Raw genomic sequence first — 21493 nt, forward strand, 5'->3', positions numbered from 1 at the left:
ACTGACTGGAGAAAACCTGGAAACATACAGAGAAGTGTAAGAAACAAAACTAGAAGCATGCCGTACAGTCCCAGCAGTAAATGCAGTCAGTGAGTGGGTACATGAGCATGGACACATTTCTCCGTGTGCCTGGGTGCATGTGTGTGAGTACACACCCATCCATGCCTATTATAAATCACACTCAAGGTCCGTCTCAATATGTTTAGTGCCTTTCTCTTTCCAGTTAAGCCAATATCATGAACCTTGTCTCACACGGCTGACGTCTTCCAATCTTTCTACTCACTCGTCTCCTACTTGTGTTTGGTCCTTCAGAGGGCAAAGTCTGAGTAAGTATGCACACCCTAGAGCACCCAGCTTGGGATGCAAAGAAAGACAGGGCATACATTAACCCAGAGTCAACAACTTATTCTTAAACATTCAGAAGGTAAAGGGATTTACAGTTGATCAAATAGTCGATACATCCGAAAAGGCTGAAGGACATAAAACCATCATTGCTAAGCTCCAAATGTTTGACAAGTGCGGTCACCTCCCGTGTCCTCCTCAGCAAGCACATCCCTCCCCCAAGAGTATATGTCCTACCGTTCTGGCCATCTTAGCCTCCGCTGGCTGGCTCACCCCTCACCCCCCACACCAGGGCCCTTTCTCTTTAACATGCTGATTCCTTAATCAGCGCTCATCCACATTCCTCAGCATAGTTCCAGAAGCTGATGCCAAGGCTGCCATCTGGTGAGGTGCAACCGGGAAGCCCAGGCGAGGTGTGGTGGGGGCTACGAGGGGGTACATAGTTGGAGTAGGCAGAGTGGATGTTGAGGGGGAATATAGAAGGTCAAGGTGCTGGGGGTTAGCTGAAGTTTTTGAACACAGCCATGAATTGAAAATAAATGAGACCATCTAACCATTTCTGTTTTCCTTTTTCACAGTGATTTTTTTTTAAACCAGGAGTGATCTTGTCTCCCAAGGGACATTTGTCCATATCTGGGGACATGTACAGTCCTCACAGCTGGGGAATGCGTACTACAATCACATTGGCAAGGCAAAGATCAGGGCTGCTGATCAACACCCCAAGTCTGAGAATGGACAAGCCTGTCTTGCTTCCTTCTCTCATCTTTGGTGGTAAAAGCATACACATAGAGCCTTCCAGATCACAAAGACCAACACAGAGCGGCTGAGTGCGGTCCAGAAACACAAGTGGACGGAGACTGGGAGAGGCAGAAACACAGCAGTGGGCCAAGATGTTCAAATCTGATATAAGTGATTCACTCTCTCTAAGTTCTGTTACAAAAGCTTGGGGCTTAGGAACTGCAAACATTTCTCAGGTTCAGCAAGGCAAGTTGTGGGACACAGTGTGGGCAGGAAGTTGCACTCTGACAATTTTACACACTTGAAAGAAGAGAGGACAGAGGGCTCCTTGGGATGGAGGTGGTGGGGTACATGCCGTGTGCTCCGTGCATTCTTGGTGCTCTGTCCACACCCCCAAACACCCGAGATAAGAAGTGTCTGAGATTCTTCTGTTACCCGGATGGAAAGTGTAGATAAGTAGGAAGAGGATCTCCCAGTGCTACGAATCTGGGCTGTTAGTGGATTTTGTTATCCTTAGGTAGCCCACGGAGCAGGGAGCCCCAGGCCTTGTTGCTGGACTAGCAGGGGAAGTCCGCCTCCTCTGGCCTTGGTGGAAATGGCACCATCTGGTTTTATAACTCTTATTCAGGCCCGGGGTGCTGGAACTCTTAGCTCCACAACCAGTGTTACAACTCCTGGTTCATGGGTGTCAGATAACCCCCTCCCCTCAGCCCTTGACAACAATGGCAAATGAAGCACGGCTCTGGGGAGATGGAGGGGGTCTGAGGGACAAGGGGACCTGAGAAAAATGTCTTCTGAAAAGGATCAGGAAAGGTGCTGGGGGCCAGCTGGAAGTTTTTTAACACAGCCATGAATTGAAAAGAAATGAGACCTAACCATGTCTGTTTTCCTTTTTCACGGTGATTTTTTTTTTTTTAACCAGGAGTGATCTTGTCTCCCAAGGGACATTTGTCCATATCTGGGGACATGTGTGGTCAGCACAGCTGGGGAATGCGTACTACAATCACATTGGGAAGGCTATTCAGCTATGCAAATGCCATGCAAATTCAGCCCTACATGATAAGTACTTGAATTAATATGGCAGTGTTCCAATAAAGCTTTATTTATAGACACTGAAATACGGATTTGATATCATTGTCACATGTCATGGAATAATATTCTTTGGGGTTTTTCCCCCCTCCATTATTTGTAACGTAAAAATTATTTTTAGCTCACAGGCTGGGAGAAACAGATGGTAGGCTGTCATGGGCCCTCAGGCTGTGGTATTCTGACCTGGGCTGGAGAGATTTATGATAATCTCTGAAAACCCATCTTCTTGCTTTGTAGTGTCATATTCTTCTTGGGAAAGAAATTTTGAGCCCTGGGGAAATACCTGGTACCTCAGCCAAAAGGCAGAGGCTCTGCCTCTCTGCTGTTAGACTGCCTTTCCATCTCAGAACTTGCAGAGTGACTGGTTTCATCATTCATGGTGGTAGATGGCTAGAGATCAAACTGGGAAAGTATGTTCTGACCCCTCTAAAGCTGTGGCCCCAGGCCATTGTGTGGTTCCTCCAGTTTGAACATAACTTCTAAGTTGCTCAGAAACAGCCTTGCCTGGATTTCACAGACAGCATGACAAGCTGGAAGGTTAGAGTGGTCCAGACTCAGACAGGATTCTGAGCGTTTCCTGTGTGACTGAATCTGTCCTTTGTCACATTGTGTGTATGTGTGTGAGTGCACACATGCACAGCACATGCCAGTACCAGAGCTTGAACTCAGGTCCTTGCGCTCTCATTTGGCTTTCTCACTCAAGGATGGTGCTCTATGTCTCCAGCCACACCTCCACCTTCAGCTTATTTTTTGTCAGTCATGGAGCTTGAACTCAAGGCCTGGGCGCTGTCCCTGAGCTCTTTTTGCTCAAGGCTAGCACTCTACCAGTTTGAGCCACAGTTCTACTATCAGTTTTTGAATGGTTAATTAGACTTTTCTGCCTGGGCTGGCTTCTAACTGCAATCCTCAGATCTCAGCTTCCCGAGTTGCTAGGATTACAGGCATGAGCCACCAGCACCTGGCTCAGCTTCAGCTTCTTTGCTGGTTTACTGGGAATAAGAGTCTCACAAACTTTCCTGCCTAGGCTGGCTTTGAACATCAATCCTCAGATACCAGCCTCCTGAATAGCTAGGATAACAGGCCTAAGCCACTGGTGCCAGATGGTTTTGTGTTTTGTTTTTTGTTTTGTTTTTGGTTTTTGTAAATTTAACTCAAGAGCACTGATTTAAATATAAAAGGTTCCCCTTTGATACTGGGGCGGAAATGAGCAGGGAGCAGGTGCCTCAGGAACTAAGACAAAGTTCTAAGTCCACGGTGTAGTTTTTTTTGTTTTTGTTTTTAAAAGGACAGAGGGACCCACTCTGGAGAAATAGAAATATCCTCACAGCATCATAGGCAGCCTGCATGCAGCATTATCTATCTCCTAGTTAGAAAGGTCCAAGAAAGAAATCATCAGAGGTCTTAGAACCTGAAAAAGATTGGGCCGGACCTAAAAGAAGCCAGCCCATAGGGTAGACAACTTTAGAATAACCTGGAAACCCACAAACAATGTCCTCACACAGAGATACTTTTATTCATTCATCAAATATTTATCTCCTGCTTCTTCTGTGCCAAGCTCTAGGCCAGATACTGAGAGAATCAAGTGGAAAGAAGAAAGAAAGAAAAAAGACTCACCTCTGCCTGCAGCGAAAGGCCGACACAGTGCAATTGTAAAGATTTCTGGAGCATGAATAGTGAGGGAAGGTGTGATCCAGGGGTGTACCCCACATAGCATACGCCCCCCCTTGCAGAAGCCCAGCCTCCAGTAGCCTGCCTGAGTCCTGAGCATGAGTTCAGCACCTGCTGAGGCTGGGGAATGATGCTCAATGTACCCTCCTGTATCATCCCAACGTGACCTCAAGTCACCTGCAAAAGTTTTCTCTCTTCCTGCTCAGAAAGTGTCCTCCACCCTGCCCTGTCCTGCCCGGGGAAGGTGGCAGTGGTAAGTAGAGAGAGATGATGGCAGAGAGAGTAAGGAGATCTGGCCTCCTGCCTGTGCCCACTGGCTGGTCAGTGCCCTGGCCTTGGCATTGATGGTTTCATCTTTCTGAGGAGAAGAAGAACAAACGTGGAAGATAATTGTAGTGGAACGGCCGATAAGTAACGTTTGGTCTCCTTTTTACAACTATTCCCTAGGGCTCCATTATGGTAATTTTTCTTCTATAACTGGCAAATTGTATAACGAGTCAGATGATAAACCAGCAAGCAAGGCAGAAATTTGCATTTTAATACAACTGCTGGTACCATTCTCCCACCCCCTTCTCGGGGAGGTCAGGGCCTCTGTGTTCTGGGGTCCCCCTGGCGCCCTGCCCGCCTGGCTTCTTCGCTTACTCTGAGTAGGGGAGACAGCAGCATTCAATAAATGTAGCATTTTAAATGAAAGCATAATATCTGTTTTCTAAGATATTATGTAGCGTAGAGATTAGGGCCAGGTCCTCCGCAGCTCTACTACTTACTAGAGGGTGTCTCCTGGGGTAGGAGCTTGATCTATGCCTCGGTTTCCTTTCCTGTTAAGTAGAGATCATTCTACTACTTCCACTAGGCTTCTTAGTGGATGTCTGGTACATAGAAAATATAATAAGTATTCACTGTTATAATAAATGTAATCAAGGCACAACTAATAACACTTATTGATAAGGTTGATGGGCAATGTTAATGCTAATCATTAACAAATATTAATTGATTATCAATAATATTAATGATATTAATTACTGATGAGTGTTTCTCTTGCAGTGGTGGTGATGGCAATGAATATTGCTAATAAATAATAAATAGTATTGATAATATGCATGGTGGTGATGAAGATGATGAAGTCTGGAAGACCCCTGTCCACAAGGCAAGGATTCTGGCAGAGATCTCTGATCGGTTCTGGAAGCATAGCTCTAGTGGTAGAGTGTCTGCCTAACCAGCTTGAATCCTCCATACAAAAACAACTAAGGAGACTGAGATCTGAGGATCCTGGTTCAAAGGCAGCCTGGGCACATAAATCTGAGAAACTCTTATCTCCAATTAACCAGCAAAAAGCCACAAGTGGGTAAGTGCTCAACTGTAGAGCATCAGTCTTGAAAAAGCTAAGCAACATCATAAAGCCCTGAGTTCAAGCCCCAGTACTGGCACCAAAAAACAAAAAAAAATTTAAAAACCCAAAAAGCAAAAAACAAAAACAAAAACAAAAAAAAAACACAAAAACCAAAAAGCCTGATCAAGTCTATCCCTTCTTACTTTTCTCATGCACTCTTCTGTATCAGTAAATACTACCATCTTTCCAGGTCACCGTGCTATTATTATTATCTTTAAGTAACAGTAGTAGTATTGTTATTATCTTTAAGGAATCAGTTTATGAGTAGAATACTTCTTGCTCAGTGTCACCCCTCCCATCTCTCCCAGCCCCACCAGCCCCCTCAAGTTCTCATTTTTACATAGGTACACTGAATGCACATGACTGTATTTGCCCGTCCTTCCTCTCTCTAATCATGTACTCCTCACCCCCACCTTTTGACCATCCCCCTCTTGACAACTTCCTGGTATTCATTTTGTTAAATTACAAATTTGTTGTTTGAAGAAATTACAACATTGCAATCTGTCCCTACCCATTCTCTACTTTAGTAAATATGTATATATCTACGCTGCCTTTCCATTCAGAGGTTGTGAACCCTGGAAAGGAGCTAAAAGCCTACAAGAAACTAAGTCACAGGTTATAGATCTCTCTCTCTACCCCTTTCTCTCTCTCTCCCCTCCCCCCCTCGCACGCACATGTACACACACACACACACACATACACAAATAGAACTATGAGCTTGTTGACTTAAGACTGTTCTGGCCAAGCAGAGAGAGTTTCAGGAATTCTAGAACCTTCTACTCATTTGGAATTGTGAAAACAGTAGCATCCCCTAAGTCATAGACTTAAATTTAAATCTCTGCTCTATCACTTCTGTACTTCTGTCCATTTAACTATGGGGAACTGAGTTCCTTCCCATCTCTAATAGGGATACAAACAAACACCACCACAGTCTGGAGTCCTGCAAGGGTTAACTGAGGCTCAGGCCAGGCACTCAGACATCAGGTGAATCCAGCTGACTCCAGAGGAGAGGTGCTCACTGCCCGGCCAGCTTTTCTGAGGTGGTTCCATTTGGCAGAGATGGGCTGTCCTTTCATGCCCAAGATAAGCCGAGTAGCATCCAGAAAATCCTGCCAAAAGCCAGGGATTAGTATTTTAGCTCCCGGCGTGAAATCTCTGGGGGTTGGCATGCCTTATGGTTTGAATTTATGGTCCCAGGCTCCTCCCACCACCAGCTAGAGGAGGTAAAGCATTATTGTCACAGTCAACTCTTTGAGGGTTATTTTTAGAATTTCCTCCAAATCCTTGAGACCATGAGAGGTTCCCAGGAGAGCTGGGAACTGAGTTTGGTTTTGCATCATGATGAGATTTCTGCACAACTCACCAGAGTGCAATGGGAGCTACTTTCTACCATCCCACCACCACCAAAAAAAATGAATCATAGCCCATGAGGATTTGGATGGTGCTGTCAGAACCAAAAAACATTCACACATTCGTTTATTCAACAAATACACAGTGACCTCTATCTAGAGATGCTCCAGTTTAATCTCAGTGCTTAAGAGACATGGAGACCAAAACTGCCAGGCACTGATGGCTCAGGCCTGTAATGCTAGCTACTCAGGAGGCTGAGATTGGAGATGGTGGCTCAAAACGAATCTGAGAGAGTTTTGTCTCCAGTTTACTAGCACAAAGCCAGAGTGGAGGTATGGCACAAGTGGTAGAGCATCAGTCTTGAGTTAAAAAGGTAAGCAAGTGTTCAAGGCTCTGAGTTCAAGTACTGGCATGTGCACGTGCATGCATGCACTCACATGCGTGCACACACACAGATACTTAGAGGACAAAATAGACACAGTGTCATTTAGGCCAATGTTATGTCGACCACTATGATGTGTCCTAGGCTTTGCATTTGTTCCTGGGCTCTGGTGCTGCCTTACCATGTGATGAGAAAGGCATGTAAATGAAGACATGAGGATAGACACAAGCAACCTGAAAGCCTATAGTGCAGGCTGGCCCAGCTGGGGTCCCAAGTCACAGGCAACTGGCAGATCATAAACACGATATAAGATGTTGCACAAGACCTCCCTGGTGGCCTTCTCTTGCTACAAAACCAACTCAGCCACTTCACATAACAAGCATCTGTCATTTCAGCGGTTCCATAGGTCCAAAGTTGGGATTGGCTTTATGTTCCAGAAGAAAAAAATACTAAGCTCGATGCCAGCCACTCATGTCTGTAATCCTAGCTACTGAGCCGGCTGAGAGTTGAGGATCAAGGTTCAAAGCCAGCCCAGAAAGGAAAGCTCATGAGACTCTTATCTTCAATTAACTGCCAGAAGTGAAGCTGTGGCTCAAGTGTTAGAGTGCCATTCTTGAGCAAAACAACAACAAAAAAGCTAAGGGACAATGCCCAGGCCCTGAGTTCAAACCCCAGTACCAGCAGGAGGAACAAGGCACCCACCGATGAAACTCTGGACTGGGAACTATGGAAGGGTCTGCATCCACCCTTATTCAAGTCACTGGACATTGAACCAAGTCATGCAGTTCCTCATGGCTGTAGGACTGGGGTTCTCACTTCCTGGCTGGCTATTGGCTGTGTGGTCTGTTCCCAGAATGGAGCAGCTTCCTCACTGATCCTCCTACGTGACCCTCATGTCTCAGAACTAGCAAGTGAAAGATTATCCAAAATAATCTGCCTACAGTCATCTGATTGGTGACCTTAACTGCATCTTTAGAGTCCCTTCAAGGCAGTGCCCATGTGAGTATTTGATTGAACATTCAAGGAATGGTGATTTTAGGAAGCACGTTTAGGATTCCGTTTGCAGTGGTTGTGATTGTTAGGGCTTGCGGCACTACCAGAACAGAAACCAAGCCATCAGCTATTGACAACCGGACTGAGGGAGATGGCAAGGCCTCCTTCATGCTCTTTCCTACCAGCTTGACTTGACTTGAACTACTCACATCCCCCCCCACCCCGCCCCCTTGTCAGCCATGTCTCTGACCACAATGCTTAGAGCAGAGTAGAGTAATAATGGTAGAATCTGATCTCTGAGCAGAGAGGCCTCCCCTGCCAAGCCACTCTCCCCTGAGATATTGAGTGAGAGTGAACTGCACTTAGTTATTTAAACCACTGCATTATTACTTCACATGATTACAGCAGCCAAGTCCATACCTGTAATCTTAGCTAAGATCTGAGGATCATGGTGCAAACCCAGCCCAAGGAAAAAAGTCTGGGAAACTCTTTTCTCCAATTAACCACCAAAAATCCAGAAGTAGGGCTGTGGTTCACATGGGAGAATAACAGCCTTGAGTGGAAAAAAAAAAACCTAAGGGACTGAACTGAGTTCAAGTCTCAGTCCTGTCTCCTACACACACAGAGGCAAACTGATGGATGTAGACACGTTCAAGGAAGAAGCAGCGAGCTCTACCAAATAAATCTTGAAGGGTTTCTTGGAGGGGACCTATGGCCTTAATCCCTGACAGTCACATCATTGGCATGCTCATGACAGTAAGCAGAGGACGGACACCATGTTGAAAAACTGATTTCCTCAGGCCAAAAGCAAATACTTGTGGTGAAAGGCATGGCAACCAAAGGAGAGCAGATCTGGGAGGTTCAGAGACGGCACTGGGGGGACATACTGTAAGAACCAAGTAGAGGTCAACATGAGATTTCTGTCAGCAATATGGTAGGACTAAGTGAGGACCCAGGGTTAGCCTCAAGAAGAGGCTGGGAGGTTGGGTCCCTTCTATGTGGACAGACCTCCTCAGGGTCTGTAAATGCCTCAGAAATGGCTGCTAAGGGATGGACAGCTCCGAGGAAGGAGTCTCTTCCCTCCCATCTTCCCTAGGCCAGAACCTCCCCCAACTTCAAAGCAAAGCAGAGATGAACAACCTTCTCATGATGACACGAATTCCCCAGAATATCACTAGGCTGAGTTTCTTATCATTCAATCAACATTTGCAGCGACGGGGTGCGGTGTGACCATAAAGGTGGATGAGCTATGATCCTGTCATTAAGAAGCTTGCCAACCCGGGGATGATATAAGATATGCAAGTAGGAAACCAGGATAAGAAGGAGAAATTGATGTGTGCGAAGACAGAGTAGAAAAACAGTTTCCAGAAGTCCAAGGAGAAAGATGACTTCCTGTTTGGGGGTGGGAGGGGGAGGGAGAAGGGGATAGAGGGAAGTATTCAGGCAAGATGGAGAGTGTGGCATTTGAAACTGGCTCTTCAAAGATATGGAGGATGGAGGCATCGTGGTGAGGCACCAGTGTGAGCCAGCTGGGAAGGGTTTGGGGCAGGGCTGGTTTGGAGGTGAGTTGGGGAGACCTACGTAGGCTTGGTCTGATGGAGAGTTAAGGAAGCAGGCCCAACTCCATGGCTTCATACCTTCACGGGTTGGAGGGTGGGGTACTCCTTGCTCTGTATTGAAGAGAAAATAATAGATGCTTTGTGGAGAAGCTTCCAGAAGTGAGAAGCAGGGGCCTTCTCTCCCTGTTCCTTATTCTGTCAACCTGAGCAGCTTAAACTTTCAGGGCTGGTAGGGATGTCTGGGGCCGTGCCCTCCTGCCCCGTGCTGGAATGCACGGATTCCAGCATTTGGGACTCCATTCTGTACAGCACAGACTGGGCAGGGGAACATACAGGGAGCTTCTCTCTTACCGCCAACACCTTCCTTCCTGGTCCAGCACAGCCTTACTCCCTGTGGGTAGTAAATAAAGTTCACTCTCTGGAGACTAGTGGCAGTAAGGCAGAACTGTGCCATAGGAGCTGGAAAGAGGCCCTCTCCCCTTCTCTCTCTGCATATATGCGGAACAGCCTCCCCACCTCACTTAATAGGGCCTCTTTGCGCATGCCAAGAACAACCTCTCCGCTTCCCTGTCCTACCAGGTCCTCTCTGCGCATGCCTAAAACAACTCCTCTCTTCTTGGTGCCTCTTTGCAGGCTGGCTGGGGAGAGACAGGGCCAAAACACTTGAAAAACACTCCAAACTTTCCCATACCAAACTTTCAGGAAGAAGTGATCTTAGTGAATGGCTCGGAGCCTCTAAGAGATCAGAAACTGGTGAGGGTTGGGGGTGGGGAGCCTCATCACTTTCTCCTTGTCAATAGGAAGAATTAAAGCCCGGAGAGAAGGAGAGGCCAGTGCTGAATCCTGAGCTCTCTGCACACGCTTCGCTCAGATTCTCTTGTCAAAATGAGACAAACTGTTCTTTCAAAAATCCAACCAAGGGAGATGTTAATAACCATTCCTACTGAAAAGTGGGGAGGGGGGAGGCAAAACACTAAATAATTGAAATTCTTGAGAGCTTGTGTGGAGAGACGCAATGTTCTTTGCTGTGCATAGGGAAGGTTAATAAACAGCGGTGACATTGGACAGCTGTTGAGGACTTGCAGTGGGCCCGGACGCTTCGCTGAAGGATACCTGCACGCAGGTTTGTGCCCAAGGCAACACACCTTTCAACTTAGACCCTCCGTTACTATCCTCAGTCTGTCAGCCCCAGGAGACACCCAGGAACACAGCTGAGACCTAAATCTGAAGGCTGGGCAATGTACCACTCGCCCATCTACCTAGATCACCATGCCCCAGCCTCTCCTTGCTTCTAAGGGAAAAGGCAGAAGATGGTGGCCTTAGGCCCCTGGGACCTCATCCAGGAATCTGAACCCCATCTGTGAAACCATTTCAGATTCTAGAGCTGGTTGTCCCACCCAATGGCATCTGTCTCTGAGGAACCCTCCAGGGTTGGAGCTGAGGGAAGCCCTCCAGGGAGAGATTTCTTCGGGGACTCTCCCATCCACCCCTAGTCTTTCTCCCAGCTGAAGTCTTCTGTGTGCCAGCCATCTCCTGCCCCATCCCCAGAGCTGCCAGCCTCCATCCGCCAGACCCCAGGATGTCTCTGGATGCTGCCGGGTGCTTTGATCTCCTCCTGCAAGTGCCTGGCAGCAGCAGTTTACTATCTAAATACCACATCCGGAATCTGACAGGGAAACAAGCACTTGGGTGGTACCCAAATACAGCATCAACACAGACACGCTGACATTTCCATCTGCCCCTCAGTCCCAGGAGTCCCCCGTGTGCAAGAGAAGCCACAGGCAGCAAAAGTAGGTCGCTTCGCTCTCGGTGGAGCGGAGCAGGTGTTCAGCAGAAGCTCAGCTATGAGCTGGGGAGGTTTGGCGTGGGGCGGAGGGAGAATAGTAGGGTGCAGTTGGCAAGGGGGTGGAAAGTCTTTGCCCATGTTTCCAACAAGCTGGGGAACTGGCAATCTATTTGGGTCCAGGTCAGTGGTTCTCAACATTGCTTCTGAAGGGGTTTCATTTAATGAATAATGTCTAGACCCACCTAAGACCAGAGGAGATGGGAGAAGAGGCTAAGGCCTTAGTAATCTTGAACAACTTTCTAGTTATTCTAAGAATGTGATGGCCACAGGTGACCAGCTCTTCCCTTCCCTTTGTGGGCCTCCCTAGGGGAGGAAGGACTGGTGGGAGTGGGGAGGGGGGAAGAAAAGGTAAATTGATGGACCCGGGTGCTCTCACTTAGCTTCTTTGCTCCACTTCCAGCTTTTTGCTGGTTCATTGGAGATAAGACTCTCATAGACTTTCCTGCTCCTGCTGGCTTTGAATTGCAATCCTTAGACCTCAGCCTCCTGAATAGCTAGGATTGGACAGGCATGAGCTACCAGTGCCTGTCTTTCTTGTCTCTTGAGTGTGAAGCAGTGAGATTCTGGGGAAGATCTCACAATCTCATCTTTCAAATGGGATCACTGACCCTGCACCTTTGCCAACAGTCTCCCAACCCTGTTCCCCACAGGATGACAGGTATGTGCAGGGGATGCCTGTAGTACTGCCTTTGGGAAAGACAAGTGCTGCTGAGATAAATACCACATTCCACTCTCTGGGTTCAGCCTTGTGTGTCCTGCTCCTGTCTTTCCGATCAGGCTCTACCTGGCCGGCAGCATCACCATTCCAACTGCTCCAAGGAAAAGCCTGACCCAGAGGCCAGGTCTGCTATCCCCTCCCTTCATCCCCAACCATTCCCTGGGGCCTCAAAAGACCAGTGCTTCCTCTGTCCTGTCCCCAGCCCCCAAATCTGCCCCGATGAGTGAGCAGTCCCCTCAACTCTCCTTCCCCTCCTTCTCAAAAATAACAGATATAATTTCCGACGCGTGAAGAAAATCTACTTTCCTAAGCTACCCCCAGCAACCTTTCCCGGAGGGAGAATGCTAATTATCTCCCATGTTTTCCTCCAGCAGGGAGAGCATAGCAGTAGAAATTGGGGAGACGTCGGCCAAACAAGAGTAGCCCTCAGACCAGGTCCTGGGGTACAACTGACTGCTACTCTGGGACCTGGTTGGGGGGCAGGGGGTGGGGAGGAACAGGGAGCCTGTGCTGTATTCCCAGAGGCTGGCATCTGGAGTGGGTAGCAGGACCCCTCTCCTCCCCACCTCTCCTACGCTTGCACCCCTCCACCCCCCTCCACCCCCACCAGACAAAGCCACAGGCACAACTGGTACTACAGAGAAGTCACTGGACCTGGCCACTCCAGAGCAAGGGCCTTGGATAATACACAAGAGATCCAGGCCTTGGGGAGAATGGGTCAGGGAAGGCAGAGCTTTGGGGCCCAGGAAAAGAAGGGATCTGGTGACCGAATAACAAATCAGGATGAGACCACTGTACTGTGTGACACTCTCCCTGTGACAGACATCTAATTAAAGCCGGACGGAAGCAGGCAAGATAACCACTTCCACGGGACTCGATTTTGTCTCGCTAATTTAGGTGGCAGTGCATGTGCGTGCGTGTTTTTCCCGTTGGGTGAATGTTTATAAAATTTTAATAAGGCAGCGTGGACTGGAACAGAGATGGAAATCTACCTTTTCCACCCTCTTTGGTAATGGCCTCACTTCCACCGGGGGCAGTAACGCTTTGCACACGACATCCTGAGTAGGGAAAGTAGTAAAGGCCTCTGACCATGGGCTTGGGGGGAGGAGGGAGGGGAAGGACAGAGAAATCTCTGACCCCATCACAGACGAATGGCTAGGACTTCATTGCTTTGTTTGTTTTTAACCTCAAATTGGACTCAAAGTAGCTATTTATAACCTGTCAGGAGAGGCTGGCATTTGACTATCAAACTCGTATTGAATAAATGTTTAATCACCTTTAATGGGACAGGCCAGCAGGAGCAGCAGGAGGGGTACTCTGGGCCTCCAGTACTGTGTGGAATGTGAGGAAGGGAAATGTGTGGAAGGGAACAGGAGCCATGGCCAGCATGGAGTCCAGGGAGCACCTCCATCCTTTGTCTCCTGGCCTGAGTTCTACTGCTGGGGTTCAGGTACCAGGAATGCCTCATTTCCCAGAGCATATCGGGGAGTATGCTTGGGGAGGTCAACTAGAACAAGACTACAGGAGAGAGGATAAGCTGGCGAAATAGCCCTGCTTAGCTTCCATCCCAACATAGGAGCAATTCAGATGGTCACACCCCAGGGCTGGCCCCTTTAAAGCATGCATCCCCTGAGCCACTTCAAGGGGCTCAAGATCAGTGTCAGGATTGCAACAAGCAGATGTAATGTCCCCAGAGCCCACCTCTGGCCATGGGGGGGGGGTCTCGCCTCAGGGAAAAGGGGCTGTACCGTGTGGTCTCTGGTAGAGCCCCAGCACCTGCAGTTTGTGCTAAAGATTAAGAGCCAAGGCACAAGGTCCTCGGACTGAGAGGATGGATGATGGTGCTATCTAGAACCCTTCCTTTTCAGTAAGTCAGTTGGACAAGACACTCCCTGGTGGGGACAACACTTCATTCAGGTCCCTGTGGATATACCCTGTACTCCTTGTGAAAGCACAGAGTTGGATTAGGGTCTGTGATTCTGTCTCAGGTATTTCAGTCCATCTAGTTACCTGGGAAGGCTGGGCCTACAAGCCCAGGGACCATACTTTGAGTAGGTGAAAAGTCAAGCAAGAAGGCGGGCACCAGTGGCTCACGCCTGTAATCCTAACTACCCAGGAGGCTGAGATCTGAGCATCACAGTTTGGAGCCAGCCCAGGCAGGAAAATCCACAACACTCTTCTCTCCAATTAAATCACAGAAAAAGCCAGAAGTGGCACCGCGGATCAAGCGGTAGAGTGCTAGCCTTGAGCAAAAGGAGCTCAGGGACAGCACCCAGGCCCAGAATTTAAGCCCCAAGACCAGAAAAAAAAAAAAAAGAGTCACATAAGAGTCTTGGAACTATGACTGTCATCTGCACCGACGAGAGAGCTTAACAAGATAGGGACTGCTGGTCCCATCCCCCCAGGTTTCTAATGTAGCTGGTGTGCGGTAGGAAAGGAGAATCCACATTGTTGATGGGTAGACAAGTGATCATGGCAGTGCAGAGATGCACTTGGTGAATGCTGCTCTTTGGGGCTGAGGCCTGATCTGAAGGGCTGGTCCCCAGCATATCTCCCAGACAAGTAGGTGCACTCTTAAGTATTGCGGGGGTGAGAGGAAAAGGAATTGAAGTTGCCTTTTGAAGATTTGGGTCCACTGCAGATCAACAGAGAGGAGAGGAGCCCTTCCAGGTGTGAGCATGCAGAAGTAGACAAATGCAAGAATTTTCAAGCTGGGCCCAGTAGTAGCTCAGACCTGTAATCCTTGCTATTCAGAAGTCTAAGATCTGAAGACTGTGGTTTGAAGCCAGTCTAGACAGGAAAGTCTTGAGACTCTTACCTCCAATTAAGACCCCCTGCCCCACAAAAAAAGGGGGGCCAGAAGTGGAGCTGTGGCTCAAGTGGTAGAGTGCTAGCCTTGATCAAAAAAGGGACAGTGGCCAGGCCATGAGCTCAAGCCTCAGGACTGGTGCGCACGTGCATGCACGCGCACACGCGCGTGTGCGTGCGCGCACACACACACACACACACACACACACACACACACACGAATGAGAAACAAGAGAGCGCTCAGAGGTTGTCCCCTTCACCCACCCAATGGGGATTCAGCTTTTCTCTTGACTCAGCAAAAGCAGAGAGACAGGAGGAAAACTTGATGTAAAATGGAGCAGAAAGGCAGTTGAAGGGATAGAAGTTGCTGACTTCTTTTAATTCAGCGATAACTTCTCAAGTACAGCCTCTTGATAGAAGAAACAGGAGTCTAGCAGCCCTGCCTTTGGGGATATTTACAGTCCGAATGGAAACTGAGCAAAGATGAAAGTGTTGACAGCCAGGCGGCTGCTTCCAAGGCTCCCAGCAGCCTTGGAAAAAAAAAAAGCGAACGTGGGTCCTTACCTGGTACCCAGAATGTTGCAGCCTGGCCTGTTCCTGGATCCTGCTGGAAGAGAGGTGTCTCCCTAGAGACCTGGCCATCCTCTGGGGCCACCTCTCTAACCCCCACCTCAGAACAGCTGCAGGAACCACAGCAGCAGCAGCGGGGACCTGCGCCTGAGCTGAAGTGACACTCGCTTTGTATACACATGTTTACAATCAGGGCCAGATGGTGAAGTGTTGGATCTGTTTCAACGCCACTTGAGTGAGCTTGGCTCAGCCAAGCTCTGCACGTGGCCCAGGAACAGCAAACATGGGAGGGAGGGGGCGCCCCTTTCCTCTGATACCCACCCTCCATCCGCTCTTGATCTGAGAGGTATTTATTAGCCCTCACTTAAAAGCAGCCTTAACCCGACAGCTGTCAGAACTTTTTTTTTTTGTCAAATCTCCTGAAATTCTACAGACAGAAAAAAGACACACACATAGCCCACTCTGGTACCTCCACAGTCTCTTTCCTTTTTGCTTTCCCCCTTTGAAAAAGAAAAAAGAAAAAGAAAGTAAATAAAGAAAGTGCACTTGATGGAAAGGAGTTTGTAAACGATCAGCGATGACAGTGTTTATGTTGCCAAATGATTCGTGCTGGCAGGAGGAGAGGGCGGCTGCATGTGGATCACACCCAGCCATTATTTCCCAAACTGTGAAGGCAGCCTCCAGTGACATGACCCACAGAGGAAGGGAGGGAGGGGCTGGCAGCGTGCTACACACAGTGTCAGTGGGTCTGTGGGCTCCCATCTCCTTTCCCAAGAAAGTGGCCCCTGGGAACTGCCCTCTGGGAAACAGGGCTGCCCTTCCACCTCCCAAGAGTCCATGTTTGAGCTTCCAGATGGCAGGTCTGCCCCAAAGAAGAAGGGGGCTCAACCAACCCTCACCCAGACTGTCTCACCCTCAAAATACCTCGACTCAACAAAGCCCAGGATAACCTGGTTCAACATGAAAGAAAAAGGAAGAAAAGGAAGAGGAGGGGAAGGAGGGGGGGAGGAGAAGGCCGAGGGGAAGAAGGAAGGGAAAGAGGAGGGGAAGGAGGAAAGGGAGAAGAAGGGGAGAGGAAGAGGAAGAGGGGAGAAATGCAGGGGAGGGAAGGGGAGATGAAGGGAGGGGCAAAGGAAGGGAGAGAAGCAGGGGAGGGGAGGTGAAAGAACAAGAAGAAGGAAAGGGAAAAAGGGAAAAGGAAGGGAAGAGCACAGGACTGGAAAGGTGGGAGGGATAAAGCCAGGAGAAGGCTCCTGTTATCTTCCCCCCCACCGTGCCCCCCAAAAAAGAAAAAAAAAACAAGGTCTGAAGAGAAAGTCACAAAAGTTTTTGGAAAGACAGTCCATAACTCCAGCTGCCAGAACTCCTTTTCAGAGGCTGGACATTTACTTATTCCAGGGAAGTTATCATTACTGGAGACACCTTATTTTACAATTCACCTTTTAGAAAACTCCCTTTAGAGCCAGTTAGGGAGAAATGTGTCACGGGCAATAGCCATTGTGCTGGCTGGGGGTGTCAGGGAAGGGCCGCACAGCAGTGGGGGGGAGGGGGAGAGAGAGACCGCTAGGGGTAGAGCTCTGAAATCAAAGTGTGCCAGGTTCCAGATAGACTCCCTCCTCTCCCAGCACAGCCAGTCCCAAAGAACCATACAGAATGCACAGAAGGGTAATTCCAAGAGCAAGCTTCAGAGAGACCTCAGCTCTGGCCAGCGCTGGCCATTATGGAATGGGACCAACTAATGAAGAGGGACATCCTATTCTCGACCCATAGTCAGGACATACATTCAAGGGTCAGTCTGGCCATGCCCTTCCAGCCCTTGGCCAAGTGAGACTCCCCTAGGATTTCAGCTGCATCTTGGCTGGTGTTGGGCCTTCTTTGGGGCATTTTTCAGTCCCCAGAGGCTAGAACAGTGCCCAGCACACAACCAACATTCAAAAGAATTATTGACTGAATGAACCCAAATGTATGCCCCTCCCCTTCTCCCGGCGTCCATATCCTTGTGTGGATGCCACCCAGACTGGGCCAGCATTGGTCTCTGCCCCCAACAGAAGTGAAGGTATGTGCTAACACAATTATTAGATATCACGTCAGGAGACCCCCATGGAGAAGTCCATGTGGAGGAATGCTGGGACTTGCTGCGAGCAGCCAGCAAAACACCAAGGTCTCCCACCCACAGCCACTGGAGTGGACCATCCTGGATGTGGTTCCTTCTACCCTAGTCAAGCAACACCAGTCCCAAGTGGCATTCTAACTGCAGCCTGCTGCAAGCCTTTGAACTGTCTCTCAGACTCCTGCCTTGCAGAATAAACAGAGAGATCATGCATGTTGGTTGTCTGCATTTCCTGTATTCGAGAGCAACGTGTTCCACAGCGCTAGGTAACTAGCCCAGAAAGAGGGTAGGGAAATGTATGTGCCTATGTATATACTACAAGGCTGTATCTTACCCCCAACTCAGTTCCTCTCTTACAAACACTTCTTTAAAAAGAAAACAAAATGGATGGAGTGGCTGGTGATATCTATCTTGTGTGAGGATGACGGATGATAAAGTTCCCACCCATTTCAAGTCACTACTCTGCACATCACCCCCAACTCCCCTCTGCTGTCTCCCCTTTACATCATTTCTTAGGAGAGTTTCCCTTTTATCTTCTTCTGTCATTTGACTTGCCCAGCCACTGTTTGGCCCCAGTGTTAGAGTTTAATAGGCATTTGATGAATGAATGAATGAATGAATGAATGAATGAATGAATGAATGAATGGACAGGCTTCCTTTTATGCTACTTATGGTGGTGCTAAGGGATACCTGGCCAAGCTCTCTATGCTAGCTCTCCCACTGTGATGAGGGCCCAGAGCAGGATGGGTAAGAAAAGGAAGAGATTGATCGGCTCATCCTTATTGCTTGAGCTAATGAGCTGGGACTGAAAGGAAGATGGGAGGACTATGGGATGGAGGCTGAGACTGAAAATTTTTCCAGCCATGATTATTTAGAAGATACAGCAGCATATTAGGAGTGAGCTGGTTTTCATTACTGGATAATGAGCCCAAATGATAGGCGTAAGATCTGGCTGGCGAGAAAAAGCAAAGGGAGCTTTTTATTTTTCTCTCACCTCTCCTTTGCCATGCAAGAGCCAGGGGAGCTAAGTGGTTTCAGCAGAAAAGCACACCTTCCTGGCTAGGAAGAAGGGAAGAATTTGGGTGTGCACCTCTCAATTTTGCTCTGCAGAGAGTAAGTGAGTGCTCACCTTCAGAACAAGGAAGTCTATATTCAGGCAGAGGTGGTTTCTGCTTCTCACTGTAGACATCCTCTGGGCCCTGCAGACAACTTCCCAAAGTCCTGAAATCCTTCATGACCACAGAGCATAGCTGTACCCTGGGTATAGGCATAGCTTTGAGCCCATGCTGCCCAGCCTGGAAGCTGCTATCAGGGGAGCAGCCTGCTGTCTTCAGAGGGATCCTGCAGAGGGAGGGGCCAGGACCCAGCATCCAGCAAACCCACCCCAGCTCGCCACAGCCCAGCCTGCTTTATAGGTATCCTGACTGCTGCAACATTGGCTATGGACCACGAAGAACACCAGGACATGCCTGGCTATAAGACACCAGGAAGTGTGTGTAGTGCCTTTGGGCTCTATTTTTTAGGGCTCTCTGACTTGGAAAATAAAAAAGGATACCCAGAAAAATTTGGATTCCAGATAAATGGTAGTTTACATGATGTAAGTATATCCCAATGAATGCACGGGGTACACTTACGTTAAAAATTGTTATCTGGTTGAGTGTCAGTGACTCATGCCTGTTATCCTAGCTCCTCAGGAGGCTGAGATCTGAGGATCATGGTTCGAAGCCAGCTTGGGCAGGAAAGTCTGTGAGAATCATTTTTTTTTTTTGCGATGGGGGGGGTGGTTTCTGGTCGTAGCCTGAACTTGGGCCTGGGCGCTGTCCCTCAGCTCTTCAGCTCAAGGCTAGTGCTCTACCACTTGAGCCACAGTGCCACTTCTGGCTTTTTTTTCCTGCTTATGTGGTGCTGAGGAATCAAACCCAGGGCCTCATGCATGTAAGGCAAGCACTATACCACTAAGGCCTGTAAGAATCTTATCTCCAATTAACCACCAGAAAACCAAAAGTGGCGCTGTGGCTCAACTGGTAGAGCACCTGCCTTGAGCAGAAGAGCTCAGGGACAGGCCCAGAGTTCAAGCCCTAAAACTGACCAAAAAAAACAAAAATTGTTATCTGAAACGCAAATTTGACTTTATCTGGAAATACTGAGATGACCCCTCTCCAATCACCGTTCCTGCCCTCTCTTGGACAATTATTTGAGACACTGAAGTCCAACTCTCTATTTGCCTTAGAAAGATACCACAGCTGGCAGTGTGCTCCCTTTAACAGCTGCTGGACAATCAATAAATGCAGTGGCTCCAGAGAACCCCTTTATTGTGCTTGGAGATTTGACTGGAGTTGGTTGGGAGTGCTATTGTTCTGTGAACTCCGGCCTCCTCCGGGAGGATCTGGCAGTCAGGCAACTTGGCTGCTAGAGACTGAGGAGGATGGGAGAGCTGTGGCTGATGTCACACAGGGTGTGGATGGAGGCGGGTGTTGTGTCCCAGAGGAAGCCTTGGCGGGCAGGGGGCGGAGAAGACAGCAGCCAGGTCTGAGAGTCATCAGAAAAACATAGGGAAAGCGCAGGGCTGCGGGCTGATTTACACGGCACTTCATCAAAATCGTCTGCCACTGTGATTGCCTGCGACTGATAGCATCTGCGTGGATCCGGCTCACAGTCCCCCAGGCTTCCCCTCCACTCCCACCCATCTGCAGCCCCGAGTCCCCGTCTCCACTGGAGAAACGAAACATCTGCCAGCCTCCAAGCCCCCTCCTCTTCCCTCCGATGCTCTGCTCGAGATGGGTTTGGCTGCCGGAATATAGGCCCTGGAACTGAGTCTGAAAACCCCCAGAACAGCCTCTCTTTGAGACTGGGGGGAACGGGAACGCACGTGGTCACCCCTGGATCACTAGGCAGAGAATGGCCAGAACAGAGGAAAGGGGAGGGGGGCTAGGAAATACTAACAGACCCACATATGTCATGACACCTCCTATTGCCTTCCTTGAGAGGGCTGGAGTAACCTTGACCTAAGGCCTTTGTGCCCAGGGCCTCTGGATGCCCCCAGCCACCCCTACCCCTGCACCTGCTTCTGGGAGCCAGCAGGCAGGCCGGCCCCACTGTGGTTTGTATGGTGGGAGCCTGCACCAGGTGGAGGTGGTGCCTTTTGAAGCTGCAGCTCATTGGGTTTTACTGAATCCTCGCCCATCTGCCCCATCTTTATTAAATGGCAGAGAGGAGGGGAGGAGGGGAACAGCTTGCCCACCACTGAGGAGGGAAGGTTAGAACAGTGGCCCCTTTGGGCAAAGTAATCAATGCTCAGGCTCTCCCTAGCACGCTGCCTGCCCAAGCAAGGGCCCAATCAGCACAGGGAAATGAGAGAGGTTGCAGAAAATAGGGGGCCTGGGACCTAGGACCTATCCAAAGACCCAGGTGTGTAAAGCCTCAGGCCTGCTGGCTCTACTGTGAAAATATATACCGCCTCCAGCAACTAAGCCTTATAGGCCATATCTGGGCCTATGTGGAATACACATTTCCTCACATCCTGAGACAACAGGGCTGGGGAAGCTCTGTGGGAAGAGGTTTCCTCCTCTCACTGCCCTAGGACCTCCCATTTAGGGGAGGGAATTCCACAAGGACACAGGTGACATCAGCTAGTGTGGGAAATGGGATGCCCCATGTCCATCATTCACTCCCTGACGTAATGTGGCACTTCCTGGTTTTAGGTGGGCCGGGTACTTCCTGTCAGCACATCTGGCTGCTTTGGCCAAGGGGATATTGGGAGACACATATTCACCCGCCCAGATACAACCAATGAACTTGGAGATACAGAGCTCATCGGTGTGGTGAAAGCCAGACTTTAACTGTTAATGGCAGTGTTGCAAGATTGAGTGCCTGGTGGGCAGAGACACCCAGAGTGGTTAGACCAAACTATTTATTTCCCAATTTGTAACA

Source organism: Dipodomys merriami, unplaced genomic scaffold, assembly GCF_024711535.1.
Source record: "Dipodomys merriami isolate MVZ:Mamm:240054 unplaced genomic scaffold, mDipMer1.0.p SCAF_42, whole genome shotgun sequence".
Lineage (NCBI taxonomy): Eukaryota > Metazoa > Chordata > Mammalia > Rodentia > Heteromyidae > Dipodomys > Dipodomys merriami.